Raw genomic sequence first — 20,968 nt, forward strand, 5'->3', positions numbered from 1 at the left:
CACTAACACACACACCCAGAATTAGCTAGGATGATAATAAGTAAATTCATTGGTATGGTGACACACCTTCATTGGTAGGAGAGCTATGTTTGTATCAAACGAACTAATGTCAGAAGGGCCATATTTGTACGCCTGCCCTTATATCATTGTTTACACAGTACAATGTGAAGGATTCATATCCGTTAGCATAGCGTCTTAAAATGTAATCAACCCAAAAGCCCCAGAGGCCAATGTAGTCATATTGTAAGCATTACTAAGCCTTAAAAGCTTGGAGATCATGATTCTTGTACCACATCTTATTTTTAGTCTTTAGTTGTTTTGTTGCTTATTAAACTATAAAACCCAACGTCTTGCTCTATCTGTTATCCCCCATGATTTCCAATTCATATGAGTCCACAGTGACTGCTGTTAGCTTAGAGGTTTACTTTAAGACGAAGACTTAAGAAGACCTGGAGCAGTCGTGCGTATGAAGGCACTCCTGCCGCCACAGTAGAAAGAGACGAATAGGATAATACTATTTAATGTAAGTATTCCCCACACAAGTACATAAACACTCCCATCTCTTTTGGAATACCTCTCGCAATTACACTTTCTCCCCCCTCAGGAAGTCACTAGTTTTATACTTTATGCACTAAAATAGGCAAAGGCTAGTCCGTAGGCATATCAGAAGAAGGTATGTCTCCTACTCTTCCCGTGAACTCCGTATATGGATAAGCTAGGTAGAGTAGAGTGACCGGCCGACGATCCCCACCACACAGGTACGCCCCTGTGTGTCTCTGTCTCACCCTAGGACGTGACAGATTTAATGGTGGAGGTGCGGGGCACCTCTTCAAACTGTTATTGAAACACCCGCCGGGCACCTCTTCAAACTGTTATTGAAACACCCGCCGGACACCTCTTCAAAGTTCTATTTGAAACTTTCCGGGTCATTTCTTCAAACTGCTAATTAAATTCAAATCTGTGTTTAGAGATTAATATATATATATGTCGTCACCTGTTTAATAGGCCACACCCTATATAGGACAATACCCTACACACTGGTTTTATTACTTTGTACCCTTACACCTATAAGTTCCACGTTACTAATTACATGATTTCTTTTTATTACTATGTATTTCTTTTAATACCCTAACCTGTAGTTGTGTAAGCAATGCATGTTACTATGTGTGTTAGTAAATGGAAGATTTGCGTAGGAGTGAAAGATTAAGGTTACAAGCTAGACGGCAAGCGCGAATTCCCTGCCTTAGACCCGAATGTAGAGACCCCCTTGACGATCAATTTGGTGACCATTTACATTTAGAACCTATCAAGGAAGAAGATCCTACAGTTTTCTATAGTTCGGAAGAAGTTGCACGTCCAGAAACTAACATGCCTAATGATACAGAGGATTCTAACCCTTCCGCAGGGTGTAGGAACAGTAGAGTTCCCTCAGTACATCCAGATACCTTTTCTGGAGGACGAGGCGAAAACATCAAACAATTCTTGCAGACTTACGAACGCGTAGCGTCTATATTAGGTTGGTCAGAACAGGATAAGATTAAGTATCTCCCGGCCTATTTGAAGAACGCGGCGTCGGATTATTGGGAATTGCATTGCGAACGGTTGGAAGCTTTTAATTCTTTTTCAGCTTTAAAGACAGAATTGGAGAAAGCCTTCTCCTCCATTTATCCTGAAGGTGACGCCCTGCTAGAATTAAACGCTAGAAAGAAAGATGACGTAGAGACAACAGAGCAATATTTCTATAGTGTTTTAAAGCTTTGTAATAGAGCTGACCCACACATGAATGATGAATCCAAGATGAACTATATTTATCGTGGGTTACGCGAAGAACAAGTGGAACGTTTAGTTCCCATGCAGCCTAAGGACCTTGACGAACTTTTAGCAAATATGAGAATAGTAGAGAGAGCCAAGAAGCAGGCTTCTCTTACAAATAGGGCGTTAGCCAAACAAAAACAAGAAACAAAGGTACAAACACCTAAGTTCGATACCCCACCAACGCGAGCACCTCGAAGTGCAGGTAGTAGGTACTACGCTAATAGATCCACTCAAAATGCACAATATTATAGAGGGAATAGGTCCCGGGATTTTGGTGAACCCAGGAGGGACTCGAACCCAAGGTTCAGTGGGAACAGACCCAATGAGAGGGCACGTTCTTACGTGACTCAAGCACAGAATCAATTCCCTGGACAGTATAATCCAAATGAATCCCGACGAAATATACACTCTACGAGAGGGCAGTCCTCTCACTTTTCTTCCCGTAATTCTCAACATCGCAATCCTCCAAATATAGCCAATACTAACTGTTTTTCGTGTGGCAAATCTGGGCATTGGGCCCGAGAATGCCGACAAAGGCAGAGAAATCCAGGTATTTCTCGTGGCCGCCCTCCCTACCGAAATGAGGAGCAGCAAAGAAATCGTAGGATTGCATTTGATAATACTGCTAGAAATAACCAAACATATGGCAATAGACGTCAATCTCCTGCACGTCTTGATAGAAGTCCAGCTAGGGAATTTCCAGCTAGACGGCAAAGTATTGAACGTACTACCCCTTCTCCTAACCCAAATGCTTAAGGGCGAGGCGCAACACGACTAGGGGTCGTTTCGCACCTAAAACAACGCATGTTAATCCCCTGCAACATTTTAGGTCAGATCCGCCACTGGGTCCCCATGTTGAAACGGACTATATACGTCCCCATCTTCCTGTCAATTTGTTTAGACGACAGTTTCTTGGTCTCTTAGATACAGGATCTCAGGTAAGCATATTGGACGCCTGTTTATTACCTCCAGGTTATAATGTGAACCGCAATGCCATTGGATATGTTAGTATCAGTACCATACTGGGTTTGGAATCACAGAACTTGCCTGTATGCCGGTTATTTATTATAGTGAATAAGGTAAAATTATGGGTAAATTTTGTAATTATGCGCCGTAACCAGAGGAATCGGGATAAACTCCCCATGGTCTTGTTAGGAGCCAATTTCTGGACAAAGCATGTTAAATGGGTAAATCCCTTTGAAATTTGCCTCAAGGCACCTAATTCCTTTTTTAATTCTGAATGCATCGTGAAATTGACGTCACCAGCAGCTAGTGGTGACCCACGCGCAGTTATGCACGCCACTGTACATGGTGAATTGCTAGGATTCCCGTATCTTATTAACTCTTTCAAAAAAACTAAACGTAGTGATTTGAGAAATCAACCAGTGCCGAGTTCGACACCAGATCAGGGTGATACCACTTTCCCTTCTTCCTATGGACCTTTAATCCAGCTTGAAGACCCATATTTTGGGTTAGGCGAATATATGTATCAGGTTTTATTACAGTCAGTGGGATGCGAGGGCTTGGAAAAGATTTGTAGAGAGAGTAGGAAGGCAAAATATGTAAAGTCAAGTGCCCTTCAAAATCGGGATAAAAGGGCAATTGATAGAACGCCGATCAGGAAGTCTGGCGACGAAGATTTGATAAGGCAGGATACTGGGAAACCGCAAGAACCAGAGCATTCCCCCTCCTCCTTCTTGAATCGCCGGATATCCCCTCCCCCCACCACGCCGCAAACCGCAGCTGTTACTAATAACGACTCGCAATCAACCTCAAGCGCATCCACTTTATGTAAACAAAGTCAGACGAAGACCATAACTCACGACTCAACAGGAACTTTAACGCCAGATGGAAAGTATGCTTCTTTTACAACGTTTTATCAACAGCCTGTTGCATCAACATTACCCGAGAATACAGACAGAGCTTCACTTGAGTTTATAAACTCAGGCCTTGAAAAGACTTTCCCTTCTACGTCTTGTTGCGTTTCAGAGCCTTCAGTAAAGAAGAAGAAAGAGTTAAAATTCTGTGCCATCGTAGCAACAGACACCCTTTTGCCTTCACGGCAACATACATTTATTGCTATAAGATATCAAAACCCTTCCACCGATATTGCAATGAACTCTGAAAATATTCTTGAAATTTGTGATGGAGTTTACTCCAAATATAGGTGTTTAGTTCCTCGCCTACTTGTAATACCAAACCAAGTATACTCAGTTCCAATAGTTAATATGGGGTATAGCCAACTTACTATTCCAGCCGGAACAGTAATAGGGAAACTCGAACCAATTCTCACGGAATCATGTAATACTACAGAGGTAATTGACTTGGATAATGGGATGAATGATGATGATGCATTTGCACATATTGTTCCATGTAACGCCATTGATCTTGATAACCTTCGTAGTGGTACTACGTTAGGTAAAGGGGAATATCACGACTTAAGGAAGGAATTGGATATTAATCCAGAACTAACCGAAGAGCAACGACAAGCAGTTATTAGTTTAATGACTGAATATGAGGATTGTCTTGCATGGACAGTAGATCAGTTAGGTAAAACAAATGCATACGAATTTACCTTACCTCTGAAATCAGATGACCCCGTTTGCCATCCTCCATACAGGGTGAGCCCAAAACAACGAGAAGTTATTAGGCAAGAAGTGCAAAACTTGCTGGATATCGATGTGATCTAGAAAAGCGAATCCGCGTATGCATCCCCTGTAGTACTAGTACCAAAGAAAAATGGAGAACTCAGAGTAACTATTGATTTCAGATCTATAAACAAGCTAAGTCACCAAGACGCCTATTCTTCGGCTTTACCTCGGATAGACGACATTATCCAATATCTGGGAGGTGCACAGTATATTACCTCCTTGGATGCTCGAAGCGGATATTGGTCCATTCCAATCGCAGAAAAAGACAAGCACAAAACAGCCTTTGTCACCAGCGAAGGTCTGTACCAGTGGAAACGCATGCCAATGGGTTTAAGTAGAGCCCCAGCAGCCTACCAACGCTGCATGGATCAAATATTTGCTTCTATGAAATGGAATAGCCTAGCAGTATACCTTGACGATCTAATAATTTTCGCAAACACTTGGGATGACATGATGAGTAGATTAACAGAAGTAATGAAAAGACTTAGGAAGAATAATCTTTCTCTCTCCCCGACGAAATGTCATTTTGGGTACCACGAGGCTGAAGTCTTGGGATTTATCGTCGGAAGAGATGGTGTCAAAACCGACCCAAAGAAAGTAGAAGCCATAAAAGAAATTCCAGAACCACGGACCTTAAAAGAAGTACGAAGATTTTTGGGAATGTGTGGTTACTACCGCCGCTTTGTTAAAAATTTCAGCCACATAGCACGACCTCTTAGTCAATTAACAAGAAAGAATGTAGCTTTTCATTTTGGTCCAGATCAGAGACAGGCCTTTGAGACACTGAAAGAGTGTTTAATGACAGCTCCAGTACTGAGGCACTTTGACCCCTCCTTACCTACAGAACTCCATACTGATGCTTCTAATACGGGATTAGGAATCGTACTTTGCCAAGTTCGAAACGACCCCGATGACCCCTCCGAGAAAAAGAAATTAGTGAATCCTATAGCATACGCAAGTAGGACCCTAACAGGACCCGAGCAGAATTATTCAATTGCCGAAAAGGGAGCTCTTGCAGTAGTATTTGGTGTTACACATTTCCATTCCTATTTAGCGGATTTTCCTTTCACTGTAGTGACTGACTCGCATGCCCTTTGTTGGCTAAAGAAATGCAAGTCTTTCGTAGGGCGTTTGGCAAGATGGAGTCTGAGATTGCAAACTTATTTGTACACTGTAGTCCATAAGTCAGGAAAACTCCATTTCGCCCCAGACTGCCTTAGCCGGATACCCAGTAAGGCATTGTCTGAGAAAGAAAGAGAAGACATCGAAGAAGGAGCTATAGTTGCCTTTACCCAGGTAACTCCCCCCTCCTTCCCCACCACCTACAGCTCCAAATGGGTATAACATTCAAGACAAACAAGAGAGAGATCCACTTTTAAGAAGCATTATTGAATTAAAGCGGAAAGATCCCGATGAACTAAGTGTTAGGCATTATGAGATAGAAAATGGCATCTTATACCGACGTTTCGGCAACAAAAGCATGTTAGTAATCCCAGAAGAGTTAAAGCTTACTGTACTTAAAGAAATGCACGATAATCCACTTTCAGGAGGACATCTTGGGATCACCAAGACTCATGGAAAAGTATGTGAAAGATTTTATTGGACTAGCATGAAAAGGGAAATAGAGGCATATGTAAAGGGATGTCCCCTTTGCCAAGAAAGAAATAGGAATACAGGTAAACCACAAGGATTTTTGAAGCCCATACCCGTAGGTGAGCCTTTTGCTAGAGTAGGGACAGATATAATGGGCCCTCTTCCGTTATCCAAAGGATATAGGTACATTATTACTGCTACATGTTATTTAACAAATTGGGTAGAAGCCAGATGTTTAAGGAACCCCACAGCTAAGACTGTAGCAAAGTTTTTGTTAGAAGAAGTTATTTGCAGACACGGATGTCCCCGTGAATTACTTTCGGATCGAGGATCAGTATACATGGCGACAATTACTAAGGAATTGCTTGAACTTATGAAAATAAGGCAGATAAATACTACTGCGTATCACCCTCAAACTAATGGAAAAACCGAACGATTTAACCAATCTCTTGCTACTCTGTTAAGTAAATATGTTGACAAACATCAGAAAGACTGGAGTGATTACGTGAAACTTGGAGTATGCGCATACAATTGTTCGAGGGTTGATCACATCGGTCATTCGCCATTTGAGCTAGTGTACGGCCGGTTACCAGTGTTCCCTCTTGAAACGTTAGGGATAGAACCCCTGCGCTCCAACACTCCAAATCCTCACACCATTCAATTCAGAGAACATTTAGAAGATATTAGGGATATTGCAAGAAAGCAACATAGTAAAAGACAAGCCTATGACAAGAAAAGATATGATGCAAAACGAACTGAGGTAAAGTTCAAAGAAAATGATTTAGTGATGTTATATCAACCTGCTCACAAATTAGGGTTAATTGAAAAACTGAAAAGAAAATGGAATGGTCCATGGAGAATTATAAAATATTTGGGAAACAACGTGTTTCAAATTAAGAAGGAAAAAGGACAAAAAGAGCAAAGAGTAAACGTTAACCGTTTGAAACGCTATTACCCTCCTAACCAGTGGTAAAAGATAGGAAGTTAAAAAAAAAAAAAGAAGGAGAAAACAATCCACAAAGGGGAATATTTTTGTTTTGGAAGTACGGAAATATATCGATTACATTCGCTTTCCCGCCGAGAACGTAAAAGAACCAATCCTTATTTTGTTTTTAAGGAACGGAAGTAGAATCTCTTTAAAGAGGTCTGCATCCCAACAATGATAGGAACAATACAAAGGTAAAATTGCATGAGTCAGAAAGTCTCCTAAGTTCCTTTTGGTATTTTATATCTAGAGTTGAATAAAAGAAACGACTTCCAGGTATTACCTGCTAAAGTTTCCTTGCCATTGAACTTAGATTAATGAACTTTAAGTAGTCTCGAGAAACCCGGCAAAGAAGGTTTGAATCTTGTCAGGTTAAAGCTGCTACGTTTCCTTTTTTTTCTCTCTCCTCTCGACATATGACTTTATCATAGCTCTCTTATTCATCACCCTCTTATTCCTTTTAAGTAAAAGGAGAATACTCAGGAATCCTGTTTACGGGTATACAATTACACACTACCTCATTTTCCCCCTATTTTCATAACATCTATTTCACGTTTGTGTGTGTGTGAGTAACGAGGACTGATCACCTCATTACTATTCATCCATCATTCTCATATTTCTTTCTTTTAGACGTTTGACAACGATGCCTATTACCCTTTAGTAGACCAGGAAACGGACGTTCCGCTATTAAGCAGAGACACTTTTTGACCCATATCGTGGTAAGTTGTTTTAATAAACACAAACCCGAAGGCAAATATCTTGTTCCCCAAGTTAAGAGAATTTGAATTCTTTATCGTCAAGTGTGTCCTTCCAGATATTGCCCATGGCGGCCCGCGAGAACGCGCAAATACCTTTGACCCCTTTGCAGAGAATTGAAGTACCTCAAGTAGTAATCGAATGGATTTATTTACTAGTAAACGAAATGATGTCAGAAGCTTTTTCCGACCTAAGCATACCACAAATAGCGGGAATATTAGGTGAAAAGTCAGTCCCCTTTCTAATACAAGTTTTAGGAAATCATTACCTGGTTAGCACTCTTTTTCCGCCTAAAGTGACCCCCCAAAAATGGTTTGAATGGGTTCGTCAGGAAGTAAAGGAAAGATTTGCTCATCATTTAAAGATTTGGAGACAAGAATATAATTTTAATTGGAAGCTAAGAGTTATGGCAGACAGCGAAGGTTGCGTCCATATCGCACCAATAACCCCCCAATAAAAAAGGGAAACCAACTAAAATGCATGGATACATATAAGCTCACTAACTAACGCAGGACCCTAGTATAAGTGTCGTATGTGCACTAGTTTTTGTTTTGTTTCTTTGCAGTATTAATTCAACTTGTAATTGCTTCTCTATCTACGTGCCAATATGGAGTTACGCCTCCAAGGACAGTACGAGTATGTACCTCTCCATGTGAGAAACGGAAGAGTAGATTTTAGAGCCTTCCTATACTGCTTTACGCACCCACTCTACACCACGGTGGATATATTGATGAGGAACGTTGAAATATGTGCCTTGGAGCCGGAAATTAACAACGCCTTGGAAAATCTAAGTGTGAGAGATTTCCAAATTTATCTTAAGAATGTGATTCAGCAAATGTATTATTTAATTTCCAATTATGGACCGCCACCTCTCATGCAGCTTGTGCAGGTAGGCTATGGAAAAGTAACCCCTTGGAGGTAGTACCTAGATCTCTCGTGGAATGACCAATATGCAGAGAGCCTATAAACAAGGCCACATTTGCTATCCGCAACGCAAACCACACGGTTATATTGCATCAAACAGAAAGGTGAAAAAAATCAAAACCTATGTTTCGGAAGCATGAAAAGAACTCGCTTTCAGCCCTGTAAAAATTGCCCATGCTACCTAGATAATATTGTTTAAATCATTATTTTATTTTGCTTTGCCAAAATTTTTATTGTTAGAAATCAACAAGCGATTACACCGTTTGCGCCAAAGTTGAAAATGATCAAAAATGCTACTTTTGAAATTCCGATGTAACAATGCTCTATGGGTGGTTGGTTGAGGAGCCTTTTTAACAACACGGCTTATAGGGTGGCAACAATAATGATAGTACACATAGTTGTACTCTTCTTTTCTTTCATTCATTCTTCAAGACAGTTATTTTTCTTCTCTTTTATTTTCATTCGGTGTATTGCGAAATCTTGATCACTACAAATAAGTATAAGTGCAATTAAATACCAGTTTTTTTTGTTTCGATATTGAGTATAAATGGTCACAACCCCTGAGAGGTTTTACCTACTTACTCCTTTGTTACTTTCCCTTGGTAAGTATACCATCATAATTAATACCACAATAACGTTGCAGTCATGCATGTAATATGAGCGGGGACCGGTTTTAATCCCCACTCAGGGTAAATAAATATACTTCATATAGTAACCGTATAAAAAATTATGAAACCCGGATGGGACATTATACCAAATTTTTATATTTTCCACCCTTTCGAGAATAATTGGCACCTTTAGGTAACTAGGATAATATTTTTTTTTGGTGAAGAAGAGGCTAAGGTAGCCAGGAGTTACCAGGAAGAATTGTGCATAGCGCACCTCTACTTCCATCGTCGAATACATATGTGGATATATATATATCTACATATTTCTATTATGATATTATGAATAATATGTTATATTTGGTTGGAAGGATCTGTTGCCTTTTTGCGTGAGAAACGCATAACCAACATAGGTCTTACTTAGACTTTTTTTCATGGGATACTTTTTTTTTAAACCTTTACTGCACAGATCCCCGGGGTTGGGCATCGTAAGTACAAAGAGGGATAGGGTTGGAGGTGTGAGATCCGTTACTCTTCATGCCCTTTCGAAGAGTCACTGATCCCACACATCACTCCTCATAACGAAGGCGACTATGCCTTAACGTCATGTTCTTTTGTTTTAGGATTCCCCAAATAATTCTTCGTTCATCCTGAAGAAACAGGTAAGCATCAACGAATAAGTTTTTGAACTATCACTTGTGCTTCACAGACATTCCATTTTGGTATATATACATATATATATATATATACACATATATACAGATGGGGGACAAAATAATACGAACACCTGTGAAAAAGTATGCCACATTTCACACCGGCAGTACAGCAGCACCACCTGGCACTGAAGTCTGCCACTTAGTGGCTGTGAAGGGGAAGGTATTAGTTTGCCAACAGCAGTCATTGGTGGTGCATTCGTCTATCATACGCTCTCAAGAGACACTGCAATGTCAGACCTGACAGAGTTCCAAAGAGGCATGATTGTTGGAGCTCGTTCAGCTGGAGCCACGGTGACTGAAACCTCAAAGCTTGTTGGGTGTGCAAGGAGCACAGTATCAGCCGTTATGACAGCGTACACAACACAAGGTAAGATGGCGTCTTCAAAGAACAACAGTGGACGAAAGACAAAGCTTGCTGCTCGGGATAGGAGGGTGTTGAAGCGCATAGTGGCCCGAAAGCACAAGCAATCGTTATCCGAGATAACATCTGAAATGAACAGGCATCTCCAGGACCCCATTTCAACCAAAACTGTCAAAAGGGAACTCCATGCTGCAAACATTCATGGTCGAGTGGCAATTCGTAAGCCATTGGTGACATCACGTAATGCTGTCAAGCGACGCCAATGGTGCAGAGCTCACAGAAGTTGGTCCCCACAGCAGTGGCAACAAGTCATCTGGTCTGATGAATCAACATTCACGTTATTTCAGACCACGGGGCGCGTTTATGTGTGGAGAACGCCTCGAGATGCATTTCATCCTGACTGCCTCTTGCCGACTGTGAAGCAAGGAGGTGGGTCCATTATGGTATGGGGCGCGATATCTTGGCATGGTGTGGGACCACTTGTTTTTCTGCATGGGAAGATCAATGCCAGTCACTATCGCAGCATTCTGGGGGATCATCTCCATCCTTTTGTCCAGACTTTATTTCCTGGGGACCGACCGCTTTTTCAAGACGACAACGCTCCTATCCACACTGCTGGGTCTGTCCAAATATGGTTTGAAGAACATGACGATGAAGTAGGACATCTTGAATGGCCGCCACAGTCTCCTGACCTGAACATTATAGAACATTTGTGGGGATATTTGGAGTCCAAACTTCGTGCTCGAAGTCCGCCTCCAGCCACACTTTCGGAATTGGAGACTGCTCTGGAGGAAGAATGGCTCCATATTCCCTTAAACATTGTGCATGACCTCTATGCGTCCATCCCACGTCGCATACAAAGTGTACTTCAGTCACAGGGTGGTCCAACCCCCTATTAATAAAGATTTTCTCTACATTCACAGGTGTTCGTATTATTTTGTCCCCCATCTGTATATATATATATATATATATATATATATATATATATATATATATATATATATATATATATTTTCTCTCGTTTCATTTTGTTTTATGTTAACTCTATGGACTTATGGACCCTAATTATAAACGAGGCCCCTAATAGAGACATAAATTATTTTCATCTGCACGGTTATTTACCTCCCCATTGCACAATCAACTTCTTTGACGAAGTGTTTTTCTTCAATAGATTGATTTTGTGTGAGAAGGCATATTTGTTAGGATTGTGTGGCCATTCCAATGACCCCCAAATCCCTCAATGCGAGGTTAGACATTTGAAAGCTGGCCCACATACACTTCATATTTATATTCTTAGGGACATCCATCTTAAACACCTCCATACCTTGTTTAATAAGTTAGTAATCTTTCAAAGCCGATGGCTCTGTGGAGCTCACTCTCGTTTAGCCTTTGGCAGAACTTTCGACGAACACATGAGAGTCACTGAATTTTATGAAATCTGTATACTCTACCAAACTCCCTGTCCTTTTCACTCCGGACATTAAGATAATCCATAACAGTACCCGCCCAATTAAAATCCAGGTGAATCATTTTGTATGTTAGGCGCTGTATTTTGTCAGGACTTAGTCCCAGATTATCATAGAGCACATTGTTATACAAATTGTGTCAGAAGTAATATTGCTTCTCCCTTAATTACATTGTTACCACTACCTTCCTCGCACTTGGAAACGTCATAGCACGCATCAAATCCCACGACCATTGAACCATTCTAGTGACCAACATTAAATGGCGTGTTATCTTTTATGGCACCTCTTTGTTGTGAAACTAATGCTACAGTGTTCACCAAGTAAAATGTTCTCTTGTTACCACTTTGACACCTTTTTATCCCTGAGGCTTGGACATATACAAACTCCCCCTTTTTTATAGTTACCACAAGGTACTGTTATAACTTTACACGACTCCCTTCTAACTTTGTTTCAATTATGGTAATAATTAACGATTGGATCAAAATCCACTTTGACACACTTTTTACCATACCCCCCTCTTAATAAAAGTATACAAGAACAAATTGTCCAGGTGGACTCCCCTGCTAGATTACAACAGTTTTTGGAGGCTAATTTAGCCCAACCAGTACGAACTCCTGCTTGTAAGGAATTATTTCTTAAACGAGTGTCTACCACACTCCGACGTTTTATCTACACCTGCATGGCCAACTATGGCCTAGAGTGGACCTTTGAATGTGTATATCACCCCTCTGACAACAGTTTAGGATTATTTGCATATTAGAAAAATGGAACCCTCTGAAGTAAGCAGTTTAACCCCTAATGAGATTGTTAAACAATTTGCTGCTGAGCAACTAAATGAAGCTTCAACTGAAGGTGAGCCTTCTTCCTCATCTTCAAAGACCTTACCTTTCTTGCCACAAACTACTTCTAGTCCACTTACGTCTGTTGAAGAAGATGTTGTTAATGAATTAGTCGCATTACATGATACCTTGCCTTCAGATAATGATCATCTAAGTTTAGAGGATCCGGCACAACCTTCTACATCCGTGCCTGGACCTAGCCAGCCTATAATATCGGAAATTCTTTTTCTTCAACCACGTCCTGTAGAGAGTTTTTCACTTTCATACTCTCCCACAAGCCGAGTAAGCTCAGAGGATGAGGCAGCATTCCTCTCAGTACCTCCTTCTAGTCCTGCCTCAAGGAGTGTAGGATCAGCATCGACCCTTATACGACCCTCTACAGTGGAGAGTGATACTTCCCAAAGTTTTAGAACAGGGTTTACTTCTCTATCTAACCGTACTAGAAGTACCGAAGGATTAGATTGTTCATCTGCGGATGAAGCGCCTGTGCATTATCGTGAAGATCCTATATGTGACCCAGCCATTAACGAACTAACTCTTCACTTCATGACACATGATTTTTTAGATGCTTTTATTACTCCAGAAAACCCTCATATACTCTCAGGAATAAATATTTTCGATAGAGTAGCCCCAGGTCATAGACATGACCCAAACTATGTGTTAACCACCGTCCCGTTTTATATACGAGAAGGATTAAGGCTAAGACCTAACCTTGAAGAACGGCATGCCTGGCTACATCAGTGCGCCACGCAGCTACAAACATTTGTCCATGGCAATGTTTTAAATTTCGGCAACCGTTGGACTTTCCACTGTCTCTGGAATAGCCAAGATGGTCAAATTTACTACTTCGGCAGACCCTCTAGGCAAATAACAGGAAAGAACGAGTTATAAGGCTTTCCTCGTTCCTGTCCTTAAACAACGACGTTTTTTTTTAAATAAATACTCTTGGCTTTTGCACTTGGCAAGGTAGAGTGATGATCGTCATTTCTCTAGGAGAAATGAGACTATCCCTACTGCCTGACATTTAAAGTCACGATAATTATCATTGTTATAATTCCCCTAACGCTTGCATTTCAATGGGTACGTCCCTGTTTCATATTAATCGTCGATAGGTGATATTATCAGTAGATTGTTACACTGATATAACATTCAGAAGACACAAGTAAATAATCTTCAAAATCGCATTTTGGTTTTTGTATAGCATATATAAGGAAGAACGATTCTAATATCTCTTTAAGTTACAGATTGAGCCTTAATGATGACTCCTTCCATGTTCTTGTTGATGATTGTAACCATTGCAACCCAGGCAACGGCGTTGGAAGATCCAGAAAAACCTGCCATCAAGTTGATTAGTGGTGGATACTGGAAACCTTTAGGTAATGTAGTGGTATATGAGGCCTCTGTGCCATTGGTCTATGAGGAAATATTAACCAAGCCACCCTTGGTGGACCCACTTCTGATGGATATGGTCACAGCCGAAAACAACAATATGTGTAAGGAGCACGATTCTCTTTTCTGTTATATTGATGAGCTAAATGATAAGATGCAAAATGTACTTTATCAACACGTCAATCAATCTCTGTGTGATTTTCCCACCAGTGAATATTTTTCTGATCAAGTGACACGTAACAAAAGAAGCCCCCTACCTTTTGTAGGAACCTTTTTTAAATGGTGTTGTGGAATAGCTGTCACTTCTGATCTTGACAATAGTGTTACAACAACGCGTAAATTAAAAGAAGCAGTTTTGCGGATAACTCAGTCACTAAAACACCACAATGCTGACATCCACGTGTTACAGTCCAATATTGCCAGTATAGCGTCACAAGTTAATGAGTCGTTAGCTTATGTAGAAGACAAAATTGATAGACTAGCCTTATTTGAGAAACGTCAATTTGACTCCTTATTAAACAAATCAGAAGTTTTGGAATATCAAATTCTTACAGAACAACTAAGATCTCTTATTCTTTATAAACTATTCTTGAATATAATGGTAGAACAAGAATATAGAGACTTACAAACTGCCTGTTTTCAAAATAAAATTCCTATGATCTTCATCAAACCCACCGTTTTGAGACAAGATTTATTAACCATTGCATCCAAAATAGCAGGAGAAAATTTTAAGTTGGCCTTACCCATTAATCAATTAACCAAATATTACTCTCTTCCCATTTCCCACTGCATGTTTTCTGATACCCAAGTAGCCATCCATATCAAGGTTCCCATCGTTAAACGAGGAGACCCTATTATCCTAGAAGAATTTCAGACAGTCCCCTTTCGATGGAATGACTCCACGTGTACTTTGGTTCACTCCACCAGTTATGCAGCCATAACTCAAACTTCAGTTAGAATATTATCAGGAAGTTTCTTATCCACTTGTGACCCCCATATTGACAAGCTGTGTTATCTTCCCCGCTATGGACATGATGCTGTAATAGGCACAGGATGTCCACTTAAAATAAGACAAGGAGCAACGATTGAAGAATTAGCTAAATTTTGTACTTTCTCATGCATCTCTGGTAATCCAATAATCATCACCGAAATAAATCCTGATAGGTATGTCATTACAAACCCTCCTGATTCAATAAATGTTACTTGCAACGGACAAATACGACGTATTCAAACTCATGGTAAACAGCCAGGAGCTGCAGAAATTGACCTACCCTGTCAATGCTCTGTAGAAGTGAACAATGAAATTTCAATTCCAACCACTTTTCCTTGTTCAGCCAATGCTAAAGACAACTTCCAAATTTCTACCATATTACCTGCAAGTTGGTCTCACATCCCTACCTTAAAAATTACAGATATGCAAAGAAAACAAGAGAGATTAGTTTTTAAATCATACGATGATTGCTTAGATAAAAATTGGACTAGGAAAATACCATATATAAAAATATCTCCAGTAAAAGAAACTAAAATGGAAGAAGAACGAGTCATGCGAATGGAAGAGATAAATGAAGTTCTATCAGATGTAGGTGATTCGTTAGTACCCTCCGCTTCTACCCCCACCACATTGTATGTTTGGAATATCGCTTTAACCATAACCACCTTATGGTTACTCTACAAAATGCAACACACCTCACGCACTATCCAAAACATTGGAATCCCTTTTGGCACAATGGCTGTAGGCAAAGTAGACGCACATGCGTGTGAACCAACCTTAATTGAAACGGTAGCCGTTTACTCTGGAGCTATCGTCATTATAGTCGTAGCCATTTTCGCTCTTTATTTAAGTTGGATAGTATTCATCAGGAAATTATGCTGGAAATGTAGACAGTCTACCGAAACACAGTCACCACCTGCGATTCCATCAGCCCCAAGTTTAAGACTTATTAACCTAGCAGAAGCCGAATCATTTACCACCAACTCCACCCGACCATCTCCCAGCATGAGACATATGAAAAAGAGTAATGGTGAAACCGTCATCTCACCACACAGAGCCCAGGATACTTTACTGGCATGACTAGTATATGTTGTGTTTCTTCTCCTCAGTACCAATGCAAATTCTTTGGACATACCCTCATATGTTATATCAGGCTTACACACAGAACAAACAGATTTGCCAATTTATTATGAGACTTCTTTACCTTTATTATACGAGTTCACTTACGAGGTGTTTAAATTAGAAGACACTTATCAGTGGCAATCCCTAACTTCTTTTATACACAATGATACATTTTCAACAGATTCTATATTGCTGGGATGGCAATATTTCAGAGCAGAAAAAGTACACGTTAAAACTCTGTTTGTAGAAAAACATAGTTATGACAATATCAAAGAACGTATTTATGAATCCCCTGCTAAGGATTGGATTTCTTTAACTAGCTCCAATCTCAATGATATGCATTCTTTTAATTTGCTACTACATTCATGTCAGACAAAACTTGCACACCCATCTGTAATACACTTCAGCCAAATGCGGAATGACCTAACTATTCTTCAACATAGGATAAGTAATTTCAGTTATTCCCTTGTTGTTAAATTAGAAAATTTGGGTCAATATTATAATTTACCTATTTTGGAATGTGTGATTTCCAAAGATAAGGCCTTAATCGCACTTAAAGTACCTTTAATAAGACACAATGTTCAATTGAAGAGTTGGAACATCTCTCCTGTTTATTTTCGTAGGAAAAATCAAATCTGTAATGTAAAGTCTATCCAAGAACCCCTGTACCAGGTTACCCTGGACGTATCCTTGAAAATATTGTATGACCCTCATTGTGACTTGAGTAAAGATAATCTATGCTTCGTAACATCAAGAAAGGTCAGTCTCTCTGACATTGATCGATGTTTCTTAGCCCATATAACAAATCATGTTATGGAAATTCGCCAACATTGTTTGATAGAATGTTCTTTATATACTCCTACAACACCCATATATGCTTATAATGTTTCGACCTATGCCTTTATCGGATTGGACTCCGAATATGAAGCCATTTCAATAAAATGTAAAGATATTGTTGTGAGATTTCACCCATCTTATAATGATGGAGTTTTGCTTATTAATGTGGGATGTCAATGTGAATTGCAATTGAATGATAGTCATCGTCTGCAACCCACTTTTCCTTGTATACTGCCACATGTTGAAAAAGCGACGCTATCTCGTCTAATACCAATACAATGGATAAACAAAAATGCTTTAATCAGGAACAGCATAAGGAAACTCCCTTACCCATGTAAGAATGATTGCACAATGGATGCATCCCTAAACGACAGCAAGTCGCCTGTGAATAACCAGATAATTTGGTTAATCTGCTTAACTATGGCCATCTGTGCCATCCTCTTATGGTTAATATGCAAAAAGTGGCTAATTTCACCTTTTTTGCTTTATGATGACGTAATGCCCACAGAGTCACAAACGTTCATTAAACCAAGGTCTACCCGGACCCTGGATGAACCTTCGCCTTCCAGACCCTTACCAGGCATTCCACCTAATGTAGCCACAGCTGATCGTTCAAGTATAGCGACAGCTGAAGTATATGAAGTTCCCAGACAGGTGGAACTAAGCTACATAACAATTGTCTAACTATTTCACATTGTCTTCCTATCGATCACACGATACTTGTAGTTTTCTTTTTATATATTTTAGAAACTCCCACACGCCGGACTGCGTGGCTTGAGAATTGAGAGCTGAGAGTTACTAGGAGAGTCATCAGCAAAGGTAGAAATCAACGAATGGGAAAAGTCATCAGCAAATGAAGACATCGACGAGTGAAAAAGAAGACACTGTCCCAAGGAAACAAAAAGGACCCCAGGAACTCTAAAGAAAACTCTCAAAAAGGAACTTTCCGTGTGACTAAGAACATTTGCATTTTTTTTTTTTTTTTCATCAGTTGTTTGTGCAAATCCTATACTTGTTTTGTGTAACTTAAGGTAAACGATGAATTAATGCTAAGGACACATGTATTTAAATGTGTCGCACTAGTTTATAAGTTCTAGTTTGTAAGTTAGCTAGGGAACATTACGCTTTTTTTTATATCACACATATTACATACTACACTTAAACTATATCAACTAACATAAAATTGGAGTAGGAATACTTAGTACTCCATGGTAGATACTTACAAGAACTATATATCTAAATCGACAGGTTATGAATACGCACTTAATTTACCTGCAGTAACTTACCTCGTCAAAGTTATAAATTCCTAGGATCACGTCTCAATTAAGTTTAAGTTTATTCATTTTTATTATTCCATTTTTGGTTTATTTTTAGCTTTTACTTTTTGTTCATTTTTGCTTGATTTCTTATATTTGTTTACAAGAGACACAACCCTGGAAATTTCTGACATGGACGACTGTATAAACCGTATGCCGGAATGTTTTAAACCCTTGTATAGAAAGATGAGAAAAGAACATAACCTGTATACCTTGGAGAAAAACATAAATCAACGCAGAAGCGTGGACATAGTCAACCAACACAAATTCTATGAAATTACTCATGATACTCAGCTTTTTCTAACAGACCGGTACCAAGCATTCAATAATACGTTTCAATTACCACCGGAACATACGATCCCATATTCCCTTCGTTACCATCTTACGTTCTATGTTCTTGAAATAGTACGTTCTTTGGGTATGGAATCCTTTCGTACCAAACACTGTCCTCTTATGGACCATATTGCTAGAATTTTATTTAAAGCTTTTGACATTTGGCTCTTATGTCTATGAAAGAGACTTTACAGTGTTATGTCTTCTGATCTTTCCATATCCATACTTACATGTTAAGTTTCAGTGTTACCAGTGCAAAAGCTCCTCATGTAAACGAAATGAGTTTCCAGATGATAAAAGAAATATTGTACTCTCTCTTGATCCCAAGTGTCTTAAGACATACACAGAGGAGGATCTTAAGAAATTGTCATTTTTAGATGATTTTCAGAGTAGATATGTTAAACAATTATTCGATAGACCTTCCTTACCTTGGAACATATCTTGTGAAAATTTAATATCACCATGGTAGAAGTATTGAGTTAACAGGTAAATTACTAATGGTACTTAACCAAACCAAAAGGGTCAACAAGGCACACCCTTGACACTTCTTACCCTCTAGGGCTGTTACCCCGACTGCATACACTTATTTGGGAAAATAAGTAAATTTTAAGGAGGAGGAGATTGTCACCTCCAGAAATTTGGACAATTCTTTTTTTTATTATTATTATTCTAAATTGCAAATGGAGTCCTCTATGGCAGTGATCACCCTGTATGCTCCCTAGGTAGATTTTGTTTCAGGGCCTACAACTTATATCAGAGCATGCCATATGTAATTCCTAAGAACTTTGCAACAGAATAGTGATCATAATGGGACCCCTGTTGGATCCCTGCCTGTGCACATGTGGTACTAAGAACTTTGAATAAGGGCATTCTTTGCCAACACCATACTGGGAAAGTTGAAGGTTAGTTGATGTCTAACCGTCCCAGACATATACAAATACCCATCCGTCTCCGCTAAAGTGATAAATCCCAGGCGTAAGCCCATGAGACATAACATGACCCTTGTTCCCAAGCATAGGATATGGCGTCATCAGCACACATATGGCTTAACTTCCTTTTAATTCCTTTTTGTGGTTTTGCCCTCCAATCCGCCACTATTCCCCCCTCCTTTTTGAGACCCGTGGGCGAGCACTGCACAGAGCAAGGAACCTCCCACTTGATGATAATCTGACTTTAAAACGTCATGCTCGAAGCTTTTGACTTCAGTCTGTTACCCTCATCGACACCCTCACCAGAGACGATCGCTGAGATTCTTCGGTGGTAACAGACCCTTCTTACGAAGGTAAGAATAATCTTCTGTAACTCTCTAATATTTAGTATGGTAACTAACTAACTTCTACATTTCAAGTATGGCACACTTTCTGCCCATACACTACCGTACATACAAACACCAGCATTTACACTAACACACACACCCAGAATTAGCTAGGATGATAATAAGTAAATTCATTGGTATGGTGACACACCTTCATTGGTAGGAGAGCTATGTTTGTATCAAACGAACTAATGTCAGAAGGGCCATATTTGTACGCCTGCCCTTATATCATTGTTTACACAGTACAATGTGAAGGATTCATATCCGTTAGCATAGCGTCTTAAAATGTAATCAACCCAAAAGCCCCAGAGGCCAATGTAGTCATATTGTAAGCATTACTAAGCCTTAAAAGCTTGGAGATCATGATTCTTGTACCACATCTTATTTTTAGTCTTTAGTTGTTTTGTTGCTTATTAAACTATAAAACCCAACGTCTTGCTCTATCTGTTATCCCCCATGATTTCCAATTCATATGAGTCCACAGTGACTGCTGTTAGCTTAGAGGTTTACTTTAAGACGAAGACTTAAGAAGACCTGGAGCAGTCGTGCATATGAAGGCACTCCTGCCGCCACAGTAGAAAGAGACGAATAGGATAATACTATTTAATGTAAGTATTCCCCACACAAGTACACAAACACTCCCATCTCTTTTGGAATACCTCTCGCAATTACACTTTCTCCCCCCTCAGGAAGTCACTAGTTTTATACTTTATGCACTAAAATAGGCAAAGGCTAGTCCGTAGGCATATCAGAAGAAGGTATGTCTCCTACTCTTCCCGTGAACTCCGTATATGGATAAGCTAGGTAGAGTAGAGTGACCGGCCGACGATCCCCACCACACAGGTACGCCCCTGTGTGTCTCTGTCTCACCCTAGGACGTGACAATTTTTAAACAAAACAATTTTGTAATGTCCATCTTATCTCCTAAAACCAGCACAGCATTTTCGCACAACA

The sequence above is a fragment of the Lepisma saccharinum genome, chromosome 9, assembly GCF_977018435.1.
Source record: "Lepisma saccharinum chromosome 9, izLepSacc3.1, whole genome shotgun sequence".
In the NCBI taxonomy this organism is placed as follows: Eukaryota; Metazoa; Arthropoda; class Insecta; order Zygentoma; family Lepismatidae; genus Lepisma; species Lepisma saccharinum.